Raw genomic sequence first — 16,936 nt, 5'->3', positions numbered from 1 at the left:
TTTGAACTTCAAGTTCACATTTCATTGAGTGCGAGGATCATATGTATGTAATCGTGATGCATTCGATCAATTTCTTTTGGCTCATTTTTGGTGATCATTTCTCCCCTAATGCGGGGAAGGCAGTTCATCAAAATGACAATCTATAAATCTTGCGATAAATACATCCCCATGTAATGGTTCTAAATATCGTATAATTGAAGGGGAATCATAACCAACATATATACCAAGTCTGCGTTGTGGACCCATTTTTGTCTCGATTTGGTGGTGGTATTGGCACATATCACTTGCACAACGAATATTCTTATATATGAAATATCGGGCTCTTTACCCATAACAAGTTGGTGTGGTGAATATGAATTACATGCGAGTGGGTCGGATCCAGTATTAAAAGTCTGCGGCATGCAAAATAGCATGACCCCACGCACTTGTGGCGAGTTTAAGTCCTTAATAACATTGGACGAGCGATAATCTGAGTCTTTTAATTAATGACTCCGCCATGACCCATTTGGGTATGTACATGAGCTCTTGGATGCTCAACATGTATTCAATGCCATCTGATAATCATAAAATGATTTTTGATGAAAATTCACGCGACGTTATCAAGGCGAATTGTCTTTATGGGATAATCTGGAAATTGTGCTTTAAGCACGATAATTTGTGCCAATAACCTTGCAAATGTTACATTCCTTGTGAGCGAAGTGAAACATGGGACCATCTAGTCGATGCATCGATTAAAACCATAAAATACCTAAATGGTCCACATGATGGATGTATTGGTCCATGAAATGTCTCCTTGTATTCTTTCTAAAAATTTAGGAGATTCACAGGTCACCTTTTAGTTATAGAAGGTGCGGTTATTAGCTTTTCCCATTGAGCATCTTTGAACATGCGTATTCATTATGTGTTAGGATTTTTATAATCCTTCGGTGGGTGTCCATGAGAACTAGTAATAATCCGGTACGACATAATAGCACTCGGATGTCCAAGTCTTTCATGCCATATTTTTAAATATCTACGGGATCATTAACCTTTCCGGGTTAATACTGGTATGTGATTCCATCACTTTGATACGTGTAAAATATAATCACGAGGATATCTAGGGAAAGCTTTCAAGTACACGTTTTTGGCATGAAATAACTTGTGTAATATAAAGATATTCTTTTTCCTTCCTATCAACCGTCTCTAAATGATATCCATTGAGGGCGTATATCTTTTAAAAGCTTAAAAGGTTCCTCCTAGACTTAGGGGAATAGAGGCATTTTTCATCTGCGAGGATGTTCAGTTTAGCGACATCAATCTTGCTTCTCAGAACCTTCAACGGTCGATGACCACTGCTATTGTGGCTATATATGCCTTTCTCATTGATAAGGATATAAAATATATTTTTTCTTGTCAAAATAGTATGCGTTGTCCCATGATCGATAATGCGTTCATCATCGACCATATTCTAACAAAACGAAAAGAAAAAAACATAATTTAATAAAACATAAAGAGCATATTACATAAACTAGTCATAAGGAAATCGACATATCTAAATATGTATTTTTCGAGTTACATTTAAATTATTTATGGAATTATCCTCGATTTGGATCAACTATGGGGTTGTCGATCAAAAATTTGTCTCAATATCTTTACCTTTCTTATTTTTAAGTGATTCTTGGTAAAGATGGACAAAATATTTTGGGGTCCTGCAAATTCTGGACCAATGACCTTCGAGCCACTAGCGATAGCATGTATCTTTCTTTTGTCTCTAACCCCATCTTGTGGCTTTGTTGCTTTTGTTGATGTACATCAATTACTGTATCGCGTGGTCCGATATTATTTCGCCCCACCACGACCGCGTAGTCATCGACCACCATAATGTCCTCGTCCACCACGGTTTTTAAAACTAGTACCGCGACCACGCCATCTTCTTTGCCCAAAATTAATTTCTGGCAGTGGTGCTGATCCAGATGGTCGAGATTGATGATTCTGCATCAACAATTCATTGTTTTTGCTCCGCGCGAGGAGACAAGAAATTAATTCGGAGAATTTTTGTAAAATTCTTTTCTCTATATTGTTGTTGTAATATAACATTTCGATGCGTGAAATGTTGTAAATGTTTTCTCGAGCATCATTCACTTACGTCATCTGTTTCTCCGAGAGGGCAATCTTTGGAAAACAATTTTAAATGAGCTCGGAATTATATTCTTGCAGCGCTTTTTAAAATCTTGAAACACGAGGCTTGACCAATCATTGCGTGCTTTGGGCGAGTGAGACCCGATTCTGAGATGTTGAATCTCTCTTTTCGGGGATAACCACAATTCACAGTGGATCCTCAGATGGTCAGATATTCATTCTTGAGGGCCCATCATCGATATGATGCCTTATAAATATTAAGGCCTTAGCCTTATTATCACTAGAGCTCATTGTTATTAGCCTCGATAGTTTTACTCGGGTTTCTTGCTTTCAGGATGGAGCTTGATATCGAGGCTCGGGATATATAATTGCTCCCGAGATTTGAAGGGCCTCGAATTCTCTTTTTGCAATATTTGCCATTTTTCTTCAAAATAATAATATAGCATGTAATTAGAATAGAGTACTGAGAATAAAATATAAAACATCTATCATGTTCATATATCACGATCTTGTTATATGCGTACTATTCATGTCTGGCACTATTCATGTATACGATCTTGTTACATCTGTTTACTAATTATTGCGGCATTGAGAATTAAAATTTGTTTGAAAGTGATTATAAGTTAAAAAGGGAAGAAGAAGTAAAAGGATAAGGGGAGAGAAGAAAAGTAGGGGCCGACGGAGAAAAAAGCCGGCCGAGTCGCCAGACGGAGAGACTCAGAAGAGGGCGGCGGAGTAGAGGGCGACGGAGAAGAGAAAAAAAGGGCCAGCGGGTTTTTACCGATTTTGTCAGCGATCGCTAGGGATCGGAGGGTGTCATGAAAACTTAGGAGAAGATGATGCTTGATAATTTGGATTTGGTGGAAAACTTCATTGTAATAATAATATTATTGTTTTTGTTGTTTATTTTAAAAGTACTGGTAATATTAGCCTTAGTGGCTTTAATACTGTATGTTTTTTATGTATGCTTCTAAAAAATCTTATGTATTATTAGCTGAATAAAAATGTATGGTTTTGCTAGTATTATATTACTATCGATCCTTCCTGCATTCAGTGTTAGAAATGGATTCCACATATATATATATATATATTATATAAAGCCAAAAGAAAATTAAAAATATATGAGCAAATTCGATGCGATAACGTGTTAAGAATATATATATTATAGATGCAAAGATAGTAATAAGAATAGAGAGCAGGAGTATTTACAAAAACCCAAAAACTACGAAGAATTAATTTCTTCTTCTTTCTTCTATTATTTCTCTATATTCTTTCTCTTTTCTTTCTCTTCTCTTTATCTTATATCAAAGTATACAAAATGAGGGGTATTTATAGGGGTTACAAGAGTTGAATGAGCGGTCGGGGATCGATTCGATCCGAGCGGTCCAAAAACTACAGTTGGTGGAATAATGCTGATCTGAGCGTACCTCACGAGTACCATATGGTGATCCTCACGGGTGATATCTAGAAGTTACTATAGTAATGCCTGCACTTTTCTGATGGAAATTGCTACAGTAGGCATCCATTAAAAATATTTGTTTATAACAATTAGAATATTATTTATATATCCTTATAATATCAAACTACCTTTTTCCCATTGCAAGGAGATGATACATCTTTATACTTATAGATCATAAAGTATAAATATGATCTTTATACTTATGATCTTCTTTTTGGCCCAAATAGTTTAAGCCCGATGACCAACGATTGAATTTTTAAGGATAAACAGAAAACCAGTGTTTTTGTATAAAAATAAATTATATATTATTTTTATTTTGTAATGTTATGTACTTCTTATAATCTTGAGAGATGACTTAATTGTGTTTTAAATAATTTGTTGTTTTTCATAATGAATGATGATTTGGTGGTTAATAATCCACTTTTCTTCAAAATTTATAAAATGAATGATGATTTTTGTTGGCATTATTATTAAGCAGAAAACAATATACAAAAAGAAAAATGGTTGTATTTCTTTCATGCCAATAAAAAACACCATATATATCACTCTCGAGACTTTCCCATTAAAATTAAACTAAAAGCAGTAGATACCTTGTAGTTGAGTACTTGGGTGAGTGGGGAACAAAGATTTATTTTTATTGAAAGTCAAAAGCTACAAATACATTATCATAAAGATATATTTATTCAATAGATTCAAATCACATTTAAAAGCGTGATAAAAAGAAACAAGAAAGTCAAAAGCTACGTGCATGAATGAAAAAGGAGGAATAGCTGATTTATGTGGCATCCTCTAACATTATAAGTAACTATGAATTATTAAACCATATACCTTCAGGTTTCTCAATTTTGATAAAACTTTCCATTAACATGTTTGAAATTGTGAACTAGGGAGGTGAGCCAGGAAGTTAACATAATATATAAGCTTCCAGATAATTCTTTTTTTCAAAAGTCCAGACAATTTATATAAATGTATATGCATTTCCACTTGATGGCATGTAGCATCGAGGGGTAATAGGTAGGCGAGGATAATATCAATTGGTCAAATACATTAAAGTCTTCATTTACTAGAATACAAATACAATGCTAATTTAGTTTTGTAAGTAATATATAGAAGTGATTCATTTTGTATAGAGGTATATTAAGGGAAGTTACCTCCACATCTACATAAAACCAAGTGAATGAATAAAAATAGGAAGAATTTGTACAAATAACGCTACCTCTCAAAAGCGACACACCATACAAGAAGCCGCTCATCAGCATCCGGTGTCTCAACCTTCCCCCTCTAATAGCCATCTCCTACAAAACAACCCCCATTTCCAAACATACATCTCACCAAGAATCACAACAAGATCAACAAGAAACAATTGGACTAATTAAACAAGAACAAACCACAGGCTGCGCTTCATCAGGCCAGGCCAACAAGGTGAACCGAATGACAGCGATTCTCTGGCCCCTAGGGTTTTGATTTTACCTAATCGAAATCAATGCCGAATTGCTAGAGCTATGGCTCACTTGACCTAAGGAGAACATGCGATTCGGCAAAAGTGTAGCAATAGACGAGTGCACCGTGAGGGAAGTGACGATGGCGGCGGCGCCAGAGATTTGGAGAAATCCAATGTGGAGAAGGGAAGGAGCTTCTCCTGATTGCTAGGGCTCAAAAAGTAATGATCGGGGAGAGAAAGCGTAGCAAAGGAGATTGAGAATAGGGTTAGCGGATCCGGGATCTGTTTGATTAACGAGATCCGGATCCATCGAAAGAAACAACGGATCAAGGATCCGTTTGTGCTACTATCCGGATCATGGATCCGTTTGTCGTCCCCTAAGCAGATTACGGAATCCGTTTGTCTTTCGCTCTAAAGCGGATCAATAGATCCGTTTGTGATAAATAATAAAATAATAATAATAATAATAATAATAATAATATTACAATTATTATTATTATTATTATTTATAATATTTTAAATTTTAAAAATCATTCAATCAAAAATTATATATAATATATTTAATAATTTTTATATATTGCAAACTTATTAACAAACAATTGAATCTATCTTAAACTTTATTAGTAATAATATATAAATTAATATTTCCTGATTAGAGTTAAAAATTTGTAATTATGAAAACTTATTATGCCTATTTTTTTATATTTAGGTTATTGACATATATATTTTTAAAGAAAATTATTGGTCTTGAGTAATTAAGAAAGTCCCTAATAATTTTTGTCCTTTTTATCCTAAAAGAATATTTTTCATAAAAAGGTTAATAATCGTAACATTAAACATATCTAAAAGGAGTTAATATATATTCATAAAAAAATAATTTAAAAAAATTATTATTCTTTGGTGATTACAATTAAAAATTATTTATACATATACATAAATTTATTCAAATCAACTAGAAGTGAAATTTTTATTTAATAAAAATATAACTTTTACAAAGCGGAACCAAACTCCGTTGCTAATTTACAAACGGATTATGTATCCGTTGTTAATATACAAACCGAATTTTAATCCGTTACTAATCTTTAGAAACCGATAAAAAATCCGTTACTATTTTACAAACGGATTATGTATCCGTTGTTAATATACAAACCGAATTTTAATCCATTACTATCTTACAAACGGATTACAAATCCGTTTTGTAATTTACTAATGGATTATAATATCCGTTTGTAATTGTTATTTTTAAAATGATGTATATTTTTATCTTTTTTTAACATTCATTTTTCTCTTGCAATAATCAATACATTTACAAAATCTAAATATTCTAATTTTTGTTTTGAAAAAAACTTATTACGACTATTTTTTTATATTTAAGTTATTGTCATATATATTTTTAAGAAAATTATTGGTCTTGAGTAATTAAAAAGTCCCTAATAATTTTTGTCCTTTTTATCCTAAAAAAATATTTTTCATAAAAAGGTTAATAATCGTAAAATTAAATATATCTAAAAAAAGAGTTAATATATATTCATAAAAATAATTTAAAAAATTATTATTCTTTGGTGATTACAATTAAAAAAATTATTTATACATATACATAAATTTATTCAAATCAACTAGAAGTGAAATTTTTATTTAATAAAAATATAACTTTACAAAGCGGAACCAAAAATCCGTTGCTAATATTTAGAAACCGATAAAAAATCCGTTACTATTTTTACAAAGCGGAGTATGTATCCGTTGTTAATGTACAAACCGAATTTTTAATCCGTTACTAATATTTAGAAACCGACAAGTAATCCGTTACTATTTTTACAAAGCGGAGTAGAAATCGGTTGGTACTTTACAAGCGGAAACTTAATCGGGTTGCTAATATTTAGAAACCGATAAATAGTCCGTTACGATTTTACAAACGGGGTACAATTCCGTTGGTACTTTACAAACGAAAATTTGATCCGTTTCTATTTTAGAAACGGATTAGCCACCGATGGAATTTACGTTTTAAATTTCGAAACGGTCCTAAATTTTGTTTGTAACATTGTAACGGACAGTCTAATCCGATCGGGCTACTCGTTTGAAGATATATACATGACTTTAACTTCATTGAAACTCGCTTTGATTCTTCATAGGGCCATTTAATAAAATAACCCTCCTTTTTTTTTTTTTAATTAAACCAAATGGCCCTAGGGCCATTTTAATTGTCAAAATGGCCCTAGGACCATTACATCATCCACATGGGTGATGTGATATGTTGATCGGTGAATCGGCTCGATCCAGATAACTGAATTCTTGGCCGTGGCATTTTTAAATAAAAAAAATCCTAATTTTTTCATTTTTAACCTCCGAATTGTTTTCTAATCAATAAGTTTGCTTTATTCTTGGGGTTTTTACCAATTTTTTTATTATTAAACTTTTAAAATTTATTAAAATTTTTAAATATTTTTAAAAAAATATATAAGTGTGTTTTTTTTAATTTAAATCCCTTATTTCTTTTATAATTAACAAATTATCTTTTCACTTTGATTATTTAATCCAAATTTTATTTAAAAAAATCATTAATTTTTTTAATTTATTAAAAAAATTAATGATGTAATTTATGCTACTAGACATAATTTATGCTCTATATGTAAACAACCCGGTCATTATAGAACTACTTGCCCTAGGCAAGGGAGAAATATATGATGTAACTTTACTTTATATTTAAATGCAATTATGCTTTTTAATTTTAAATAATTTTAAAATTTATTATTGATTTAACGATTTAATTAAAAAATAAATTTGTGTTTTCATATTCAAATATATTATTTTAATTAATTTTTTAATAAATTAAAAAAATTACATTATTTTTTTAAGCAAAATTTTGGTTAAGTAATCAAAGAGTTTTTGTTAATTATAATACAAATAAAAAGCCACACTTATATATTGCTTAAAAGTTGTTTCATTAAAGGTTTAATAATTTTAAAAGTTAAAATTTTAAAATTTGTGTTTTCATATTCAAATATATTCTTTAAAACTAATTTTTTTAATAAATTAAAAAAATACATATTTTTTAAAATAAAATTTGGGTTAAATAATCAAAGGGAAAAAGATAATTTATTAATTATAAAAAAAGAAATAAAGGGATTTAAATTAAAAAAACACACTTATATTTTTTAAAAAAATTATTTAAAAAGTTTAATAAATTTTTTAAAAAGTTTAATAAATTTTTTTAAAAATTGAGTAAGAAAAAAAGCCCAAGAATAAAGCAACTTATTGATTAGAAAAAAGCAATTCGATGGTTAAAAATGAAAAAATCGTGATTTTTATTTAAAAATCACGCGTCGTCAGCGTCGGCGTATCGCATCACCCATGTGGGTGATGTCGATGGTCTAGAGCCATTTTGATAATTAAAATGGCCTGGGCCATTTGGTTTTAATTAAAAAGGAGGCCATTTTATTAAATGGCCCTTCTTCATATTATGATCATTTTTTTGTTTTGTTTTAACTAAACCAGCACTTGTCCATCAGATATTATAAGTTTTTATATATAATCTATTTAAGTGTTTCAGAGTTATCATTGTTTTTATTTATATTGTATAATTTCTTCCCCTTTGAATGATACTTAATATATAATAATACATGGTTTACTGTATAATCTGTATTCCTTCTTTTAACCGATTTTTACAATAAATCTAATTCATGGTGCACGGTTTGCTTAATTTTGTGTTTTTCTGAATTCCTTCAAAACTGACAGCTTTTGTTGATTAGCATTTTTTTTTTTTTAATGGTTTACATTTTATTTATAATCATATTCGCTATCGTCATATTACTCATATATTTTATAAATTTTTTTGATGGAATGATTTTTTATAATAATACATATATATAATCATCATGCATGTAAGTTTAAGTAATGGTAGTAAAGGGTATTTTTAGGTATTTTCATCTTTTTAGACTATGGTTGGCACGTCAAGCAATTTTTCTTAAAAATGATAAATCACATTCATAAAAATTACAAAAAATTAAGCAACTTGAGTTGCATTACATTATGACACAATTATGTATATGCAAAATCCTGATATTTGTGAAGTATATATACATTTATATTATTTATAATATATATATATATATAATAATAATAATTTTTTTAAAGCAAATAGGTTTAAGAAAAAACCCAAAATTTAACCCAAAATTTTTTTTGGGTGCTTTTTCTCTAGAATAAAAAGGTGTGGTGTATATATATTTAAAGAAAAAAACAAAATTCAAACCTCACATATATATGGTTGTCAACATTGGATTTCTATATAATATATTTTATCTATTTCTACAGGATAGTAAATAATTAAGGTCTCGTTTCACATTGCTGAAAATTTTGATTTTTTTTCTTACTTTTATCAATTTTATATTTTGAAAATAAAACAGACAATATAAAATATTTAGTAAAATATTTTTGTTTTACAAAAAATTATGGCAACAATTAAAAAAAAAAGTGTAAGCAGTATTCTGTTTATTTTCAAGTTTTTTAAAAACGTTTTCATAACATTAAAACAAATAGATGAACAATTATTTTCAATGAAATCTACCCTTTGATTCCCTACATAAGCATTGTCAAGTTATTTTATTTTTTTGAGTTGATTTTTTAAGATAAATATGTTAATTGGTTCCAATTCTTTAGAAAATTATCTCTTATAATAATCCCAAATCAATATTTTGTAGCTCTCAGAACTAAGACTATAATGTCTTTAATTCGTCCAACAAACACGATAGATAACTATAATTTAAACATTATACGTTCTGAATTTTACATATGTATTATATTTTATCGATTATGTATATGGATATTTATGAAACTTCAAACCAAATAGGTGATATGATCACAATACTTTTTAAATTATATTTTTAATTATCTTCTCCATAAATTGCACCTCAGTTATAATAAGATTATTAAAATATATAAATTTTTTAATTACAAATGATACAATTTGAGTATTTTAAATTTTTATGCTATTAGAGAGATTTGGTGCTTTTTCACTTGGTGACAAAAAGTGATTGATGCAAAATAATAATAATAATAAAAACAAAAGAAAAATATATTTTTAGGAGATATATTTGGCCTACATGCATATCATCTTGGTTTTTGGTAACTTTTAAAATCTAAATTTATGATTTATCATAATTTTAAAAATAAATGTTAAGAGATTATATATAAATATTTTTACAATGTGATAAGTCATGCACGGCTGACACCACCACACACATTGAGGGATTCACTTATTATTTATATTAAAAACTATTTTCTTTCTTTTTAATATATATTTTTAATGAACTCCTTTTTCACTTCCATAGCAGTTTTTTGAAAAATAGATACAATATTATCTTTACATAATATTAAAGTAGATGTATAAACTGTTCTAAAAGTGATTCAAAGAATAATTTTAGAGAAAATTATTATTTATCCCTTCTGAATTTTAAATATATCTAAACAGCCCTTCAAACTTTGCCAAACTCCGGACAACTCTTCCGTTATTGTTTAAGTTTCCTTTAACCCCCTATCGTTCACTTCAAATGGGTCCATGATATGAAATTCCATTTTGCCCTTGAAAATGGTGAGAAAAAGCAGCCCATTCAGCATCAGTGTCCGAGCCTTTATACATACAATTTTGCTCCTTTAGCTTGATTTTTGTCAAACAAAGTTTAGAAGGCTCAATCACATCTTGTTCTTGTTTTTGTTCTCGTCATTTGGTTTGTTCGATTTGAGTTGCCGGTTTCCTGATAAGGTGAGACTTTCTTCGTTGTTATCACTTTGATCATTCTGCTGGAGGGAGGAGTAACACAATTTATAAAAATTCATGTTTATTATGGAGACTTATTGTGGTATTGCTAGATACGACGGGGGAGGGACAGTGCTAATGTTAGCTATGACGACTTGTTGGGAATCGGTGTTAGGCGAGATATTTAACGATGGGGTCTCAATATTTCACGTGTCAGGGTGAGTTCTTCACACGGATGGATTCATCGGTTTGTCCAACATAAAATGAAGTTGACTTCCAGCGGATGTGTCACGTGTACTCCATCTTCGAAATGCGTTGTAGTCGATCTTTGTTGTCGGGAGCAGACGATGTGTCATTTTCAAAATCCCTATTGAAAATGAGTTCACTTTCCTTATAAAGTTCTTACATTTTTATGTTTATTAACTTGTATAAGTTACTTATTGTTTAACTATACAGGTCTCTGTTTAAATATATCGAGTTTACATTTTAAACATTATCTTCTCCGTTTAATTAATTGTCTCTATTTAAATATTTGAAACAATGTTTACTTTTTTTAATTTATCATTTAAACACTTTTATATTTATGCTTAAAAATATTGATCGTTTTCGTTTTAAAGCGAAGTGTTGGCAAGAATTTCGGATCTGACGGTGTGGGATGCCTTCCTTCCTCGTCGGATCAATTTGAAATGTTAGTCGTTGGATGTCGGACAACATTTTTGAATGTCGACTCAGGACCCGCCCTATGTACAAGACTATCGACATTCGAGGAGTACATGTATTCAAAATGTCGCGGAGTTGTTCAATCGCGAGGATCAAAAGAAGCACGACATATACCGGTGACGAAAATGGTTGACTCTATAAGATATGTTCTATGTTTAAATATCGCGATCTGCGTTTAATTGTCTACAATATTGTTTAAGTATCAGTGTCTTTGCTTAAGTATCAGTGTCTTTGTTTAAGTATTAGTGTCATCGCTTAATCATCGGCCAATAGAAATTGCTTATGCTGCAAATGGCAAGCTTATGGTTTCCCGTGCACAAGAATTAAGATCACCATTAAATTTTCTAAAATTTAACATAAATATTGGAAACATATTTATTTTTCCTCGTTATCAGTCAAGTCGGTCCCCCATGTGTTTTCCCCTTTCTATCCTCGGATCTGAAGCGTCAACCGGCTTGTGGACTTCACACCATAAATGAGGAGGAAGACCCCTTCCCCTGGACACCTCCTCCTCCTCCTCTTCTTCTTATCAGTTGAGTTTCTCCTTCATGTGTCCAGGATATTCGTTTCAGTCAGACCACAAGTTAAACTATCTGTTCTTGCCCAGGTCGAAATACCCGCGTAATTACCTGAATGCGTGGATTCTCTAGCGGAGGATGACGGGCGTTTCGACTTGGGTAAGAAAAGAAAGTTAAACTATCTTTTCACTTATTGCTTGATTGCAAAGGATTCTCCAGAGGAGGATGACCATGACACATCAATTATATTTAACCTTTTTCTATTTAAATATTAGTGTTTTTGCTTAACCTTTTTAAGTGTTCGTTTTCTACATTATACGAGTTCAAGTTGATCGCGTGTTATGCAACCGACATGAGAAAGCAAACAAATAGGACACCTACTTTTGCCCATACATACACTCGAATGTAGAGATACTTGTTGAGGAAAGCCGAAATGTTCATGTTGGTATTGTAAATGTTGGTCGTTGTTTTCATATTGGTCATTGTGTCAATGATGTTAATAGACAAAAGAGGCATTGTAAATGAACAAATATTTTAATAGAAACAAACTTATTTGAGTGTTAACTTTTGATATTTAAACAAAGACATTCTCCCTTAACATTTTATCTGAGAGATAGTGGTATTTAAACGACATTGCAAATAAACAGAAGGTTGAACGGTATTTAAAATTACTTAACAAACGACATTGCAAATAAACAAAAGGTTAAACTAAAATGCTTCGTATTTAAACAGAGACAGTGGTATTTAAAAAAAACAATGATATTTAAATAGAGAGACAATGATAATTAAATAATGACAATGATATTTAAACAATATCAATTATATTTAACTAAGATAGAGGAAATGTTGTTTAAACAGGGAAAAGTAGGAATTAAACAAAATCAACTTTAAATGCGAGACAATGTTATTTACACGGTAATTCTATTTAACATAATTAGATATTAACCTCTTTCCACCCCAGTCGAGCAATCCCCTTTCTCAATGATACAGGTTGCGCTCACTCCTTAAGTATGATATTTAAGTATCAACTTTTTGATATTTAAGCGAGAGACATTCTCTCTTAACGTTTTACTTACACATTTTGAGAGCGCATTGTAAATAAACAAAAAGGTTAAACAAACCGCTTAATATTTAAGCAGGATACTAAGGTATTTAAATAATAAACAATGATAGTTAAACAAAGAGACATTGTTTTTAAACACGAGAAAATTATAATTAAAAATGAGCGGTGATATTTAAAACAAAATTAATTATATTTAAATGATTTTACAATGTTATTTACATCGTAATTCTATTTTTACATAATTACAAATTAACCTCTTTCCACCCGGTCGAGGAATCCCCTTTCTCGATGATGCGGTGCGCTACCTTCCTTAAGTATCACGGGTAATGTATTTTTAGGTGCCGATGAGGGACGTCCCAGCTTGCGGCGGTAGTAGCTTTTCACCATTGAGTGGTTGTTCGATAAGCGCATGACATAGGCAGTAGCGATCGACACTTCCTTGTTTTTGCCTTGGGGTATCGATTGTCATAAATAAAAGGGTAAGCTAGAGTCGCGAGATTCGCCTAGGTCCATATCAACACAATAGTCGAATAGTCTTGATTAGTCGAGATTTAAAATTTGACATTAGAATCCCAGACTAATATATCACTATTTATAAAACTCTAGTTATCAAAGCACTTACCATCTCTCCGGCGTCTCTCTCGTACTCCTTACTTTCGGCAGAAGTATGGTGCTTGTATTCTTGTTTGTCGTTATCAAGAACGACCAAATGGAAGTGGCCATTCATGATGATTGGCATGATGATTATGTCAACATCATCGCGAGTACTCGCAGGCATCACCCATCATAGTGAGAGCTGTTTCAATGGCATCCACCTTTGATGGAGGCGCGCTTCGCATATGGATATGGTACTTTTGTAAGAGATTTCTGGATTATACAAACGAATGCGTCCATCACATCGTCTGCTACCATTTCCTTCCCGTCTAGCAGCGTGTATAGGCTGGCTCATATTGTGCTGACATAATCATTCCTTGATGCAGCGGTATACTTGAAACCCATTGATTCGCCTTGAATGCCCGGGTAACAAGTTATCAAACCCGTTGATTAAGCCTTGAATGCCCGATAACAAGTTGTCGAACCTTGTTGATCAAAGATAGCCAGGAATTGGAAAAAAGTTAATCTTATTACTCAAGAAAATAGTGATAACAAAACTGATTTTCTCTTGCCCATAGGCTTACATTAAATAGGTGAAAATAACACTAAGAAAAGAGATAATTTGTAAATTTACCAGAAATAGTAAATTCTCAAATATCAACAAGAAATTAAAGATCTAACAAAATAAAGACTATTGCCACAAACGGCTCACAAATCTGAGATTTATATCCTAAGATATAACGAAATCAATTATTACTAAAAATGGCAAAATTCGGGTTTTCGATACCTAAATGATAGAATTTTGCCAAATTTTGACTTTTGTTCCTTGACCCGTTTCCCATCAAATAGACTCGGTTGAAACATAAAATCCACTGTTTGAAAAATTACCAGAATACCCTTGTTAGGCCATGTCCCATTTGTCGAGGAAAGACACGAGGGACTTTCCTATCAATCGCCCGCATCATTCCTCCATACTGACGATTATAAAGTTAAAAGGGAGCCAATATAAGTTAAGTGGTAACACAAATTTATAGCGAGTAACATAAATATTTAAGCTGGTAAGTAAAATATTTAAATAATATCTCATAAAGTTAAATGAGAAACTAACATAGATAAAAGAACATAATGTCGGTGAAAGCATTCAATTTAAACAATAACAAATTGTTTCAAAAAGTTAACTCAAATATTTAAACGGTTGACATAGTATTTTAAATGATATGTCATATAGTTAAACATAGTATATATTTATTAAACACTAATCACACTATTTAAACATAATACCTTGACTTTTAAACTGGGACTCATGATTTATTACCTCTTTTTTTTCGAGCGATAACAATATGGCCTCTATCGTCGCATGCTTCCTGTAACTATTTTCACCATAGCACAGCATACTCGGGATCTTGCCAAATCGCACCTTCTTCCGGTGTCGGTCGGCTAGTAAAACCATATTACTCAGTAGCCGCCAAGCAACCTTTGACATACCTCGTGTTCATCTTCTTCCTGGCGCATCTCATTTGCACTCAAGCGGCCGCTTGTGGGACATCTTGCATCAGCCACTTGTGCGTCATTTGTGCCCATGCATATCATCCCATGGCAGATAGGTCATCGACATAGTCAACTATCCATTTCGAGGCCCGAGCCGCGGCGTGTTTGGGAAGAGGATTGTCCCCATGAGGTACACCATCAGAAGCTTGACAAAATTTTCTTCATCTTCCATTCTTTGAACAAAAGGCTGCTGAAGTGTTCTCTTTATGGATACTTTGTGTCTCTTGTATGTTTTTGGAAAAAAATATCTATCTTCAAAAGCGGAGTGTGCTTTCTTCTTTTTGAAATCTATTGCGTCTCCATCGCAACCACGGTCCAAGAACTAGAGCCACATGTTAGGGCCTGAAACTTACCAAGCTTTCCCCTATCCTGAATTTGTTGGTGCGTCCATCATATATCTGCAGCACCGAATCAAGGAGGGCCCTCTCTTGGAAGAGCGAGCTTGATATTGATGAATGATGCTAAAGCGGTGTCGTCCGGATTATCTCCAAGTGTCGTCCGCTCATGTGCACTTTCAACTCAGCCATAGTCTCGACTACCGGTGTTAAGTAGCATCGCCCATTAACTAGGTTGACCGCCATAATCAGAAGCTGCTGACGATGACCATAATTTAAACATTATGCATATTTATTCTACGTGAAGGTAATATTGTTAAGCGGTGACCTAATGGTTTAAATGTAAAGCTAAATGGTTAAACCCGAAACAATATCTTTTTAAGCGATGCATCAAATGTTTTAAATAAAAACCCCATTACTTAAATGCAAACCTCATTTTTTAAAAGCGATAACCATGTTAGCGTGACATTGAAAAACGAGATTGAAAACAAAAAAACAAAACCCTATCAGATGATTCTTCCTGCGAGACTTCAATATCATCAAATAAACACAACCACAAAAAAAAAGGGAAAATCTCTTTGGCTAACACAATCGTTTATCATAAAAAAATATACCAGCGACACAATTGCGTCAATGGTGTCCAATACCTCAAGCGTAAACTAATGAAATGTCAAATATTTGAGGAGAATTCTTCTTAGAGACAATGGTGGAAAGAAGAAGTACTTCGAGACAAGGATGGTCAGGCGAGAAGAAAAGCTGAAGAGGCGAAAAGAGAAAAAACGTATAACCGGCGGCAGTAATGGTTCTCTCTCGGGATTACCCCATATCGGTCACTTCAAATGGGTCCATGTTATGAAATTTCATTTTTGCCCTTGAAAATCTTGGGAAAAAACCGCCCAATCACATCATGTCCGCCTTTTATACATACAATTTTTCATTTTTTTTCCTTTCTGCTTGCTTTTTGTCAAACAAAGTTTAGAAGTCTCAATCATATCTTCTTCTTCTTCTACGTCATTTGGTTTTGTTCTACTCCCGAGTTACGCGGTTTCACGATAAGGTGAGACTTTCTTCGTTGCTATCACTTTGATCATTACGCGGGAGGGAGGGAGTAACACAATTTATAAAAAAATGCGAGGTTTATTATGGAACTTTTTTTATGGTATTGCTAGACACAGCAGGGGAGGGGCAGTGCTAATGTTCCAGTGGCGACTTTTTGCGAATTAGTGTTAGATGAGATATGTGAGTGATGGGGTCTTGATATTTTTTGTGTCAGTGTGAAGTTTATCACATCCGATGGACATAAAACGGTATATCTAGTAGAAAATGAGGTTGACTTCCAGCGCATGTATCACGTGCACTCCATCTTCAAATGAGTTGTAGTCGATCTTCTT

The sequence above is a fragment of the Dioscorea cayenensis genome, chromosome 5 (assembly GCF_009730915.1).
Source record: "Dioscorea cayenensis subsp. rotundata cultivar TDr96_F1 chromosome 5, TDr96_F1_v2_PseudoChromosome.rev07_lg8_w22 25.fasta, whole genome shotgun sequence".
NCBI classification, from domain to species: domain Eukaryota; kingdom Viridiplantae; phylum Streptophyta; class Magnoliopsida; order Dioscoreales; family Dioscoreaceae; genus Dioscorea; species Dioscorea cayenensis.
Note: the sequence above shows the minus strand (reverse complement) of the source record.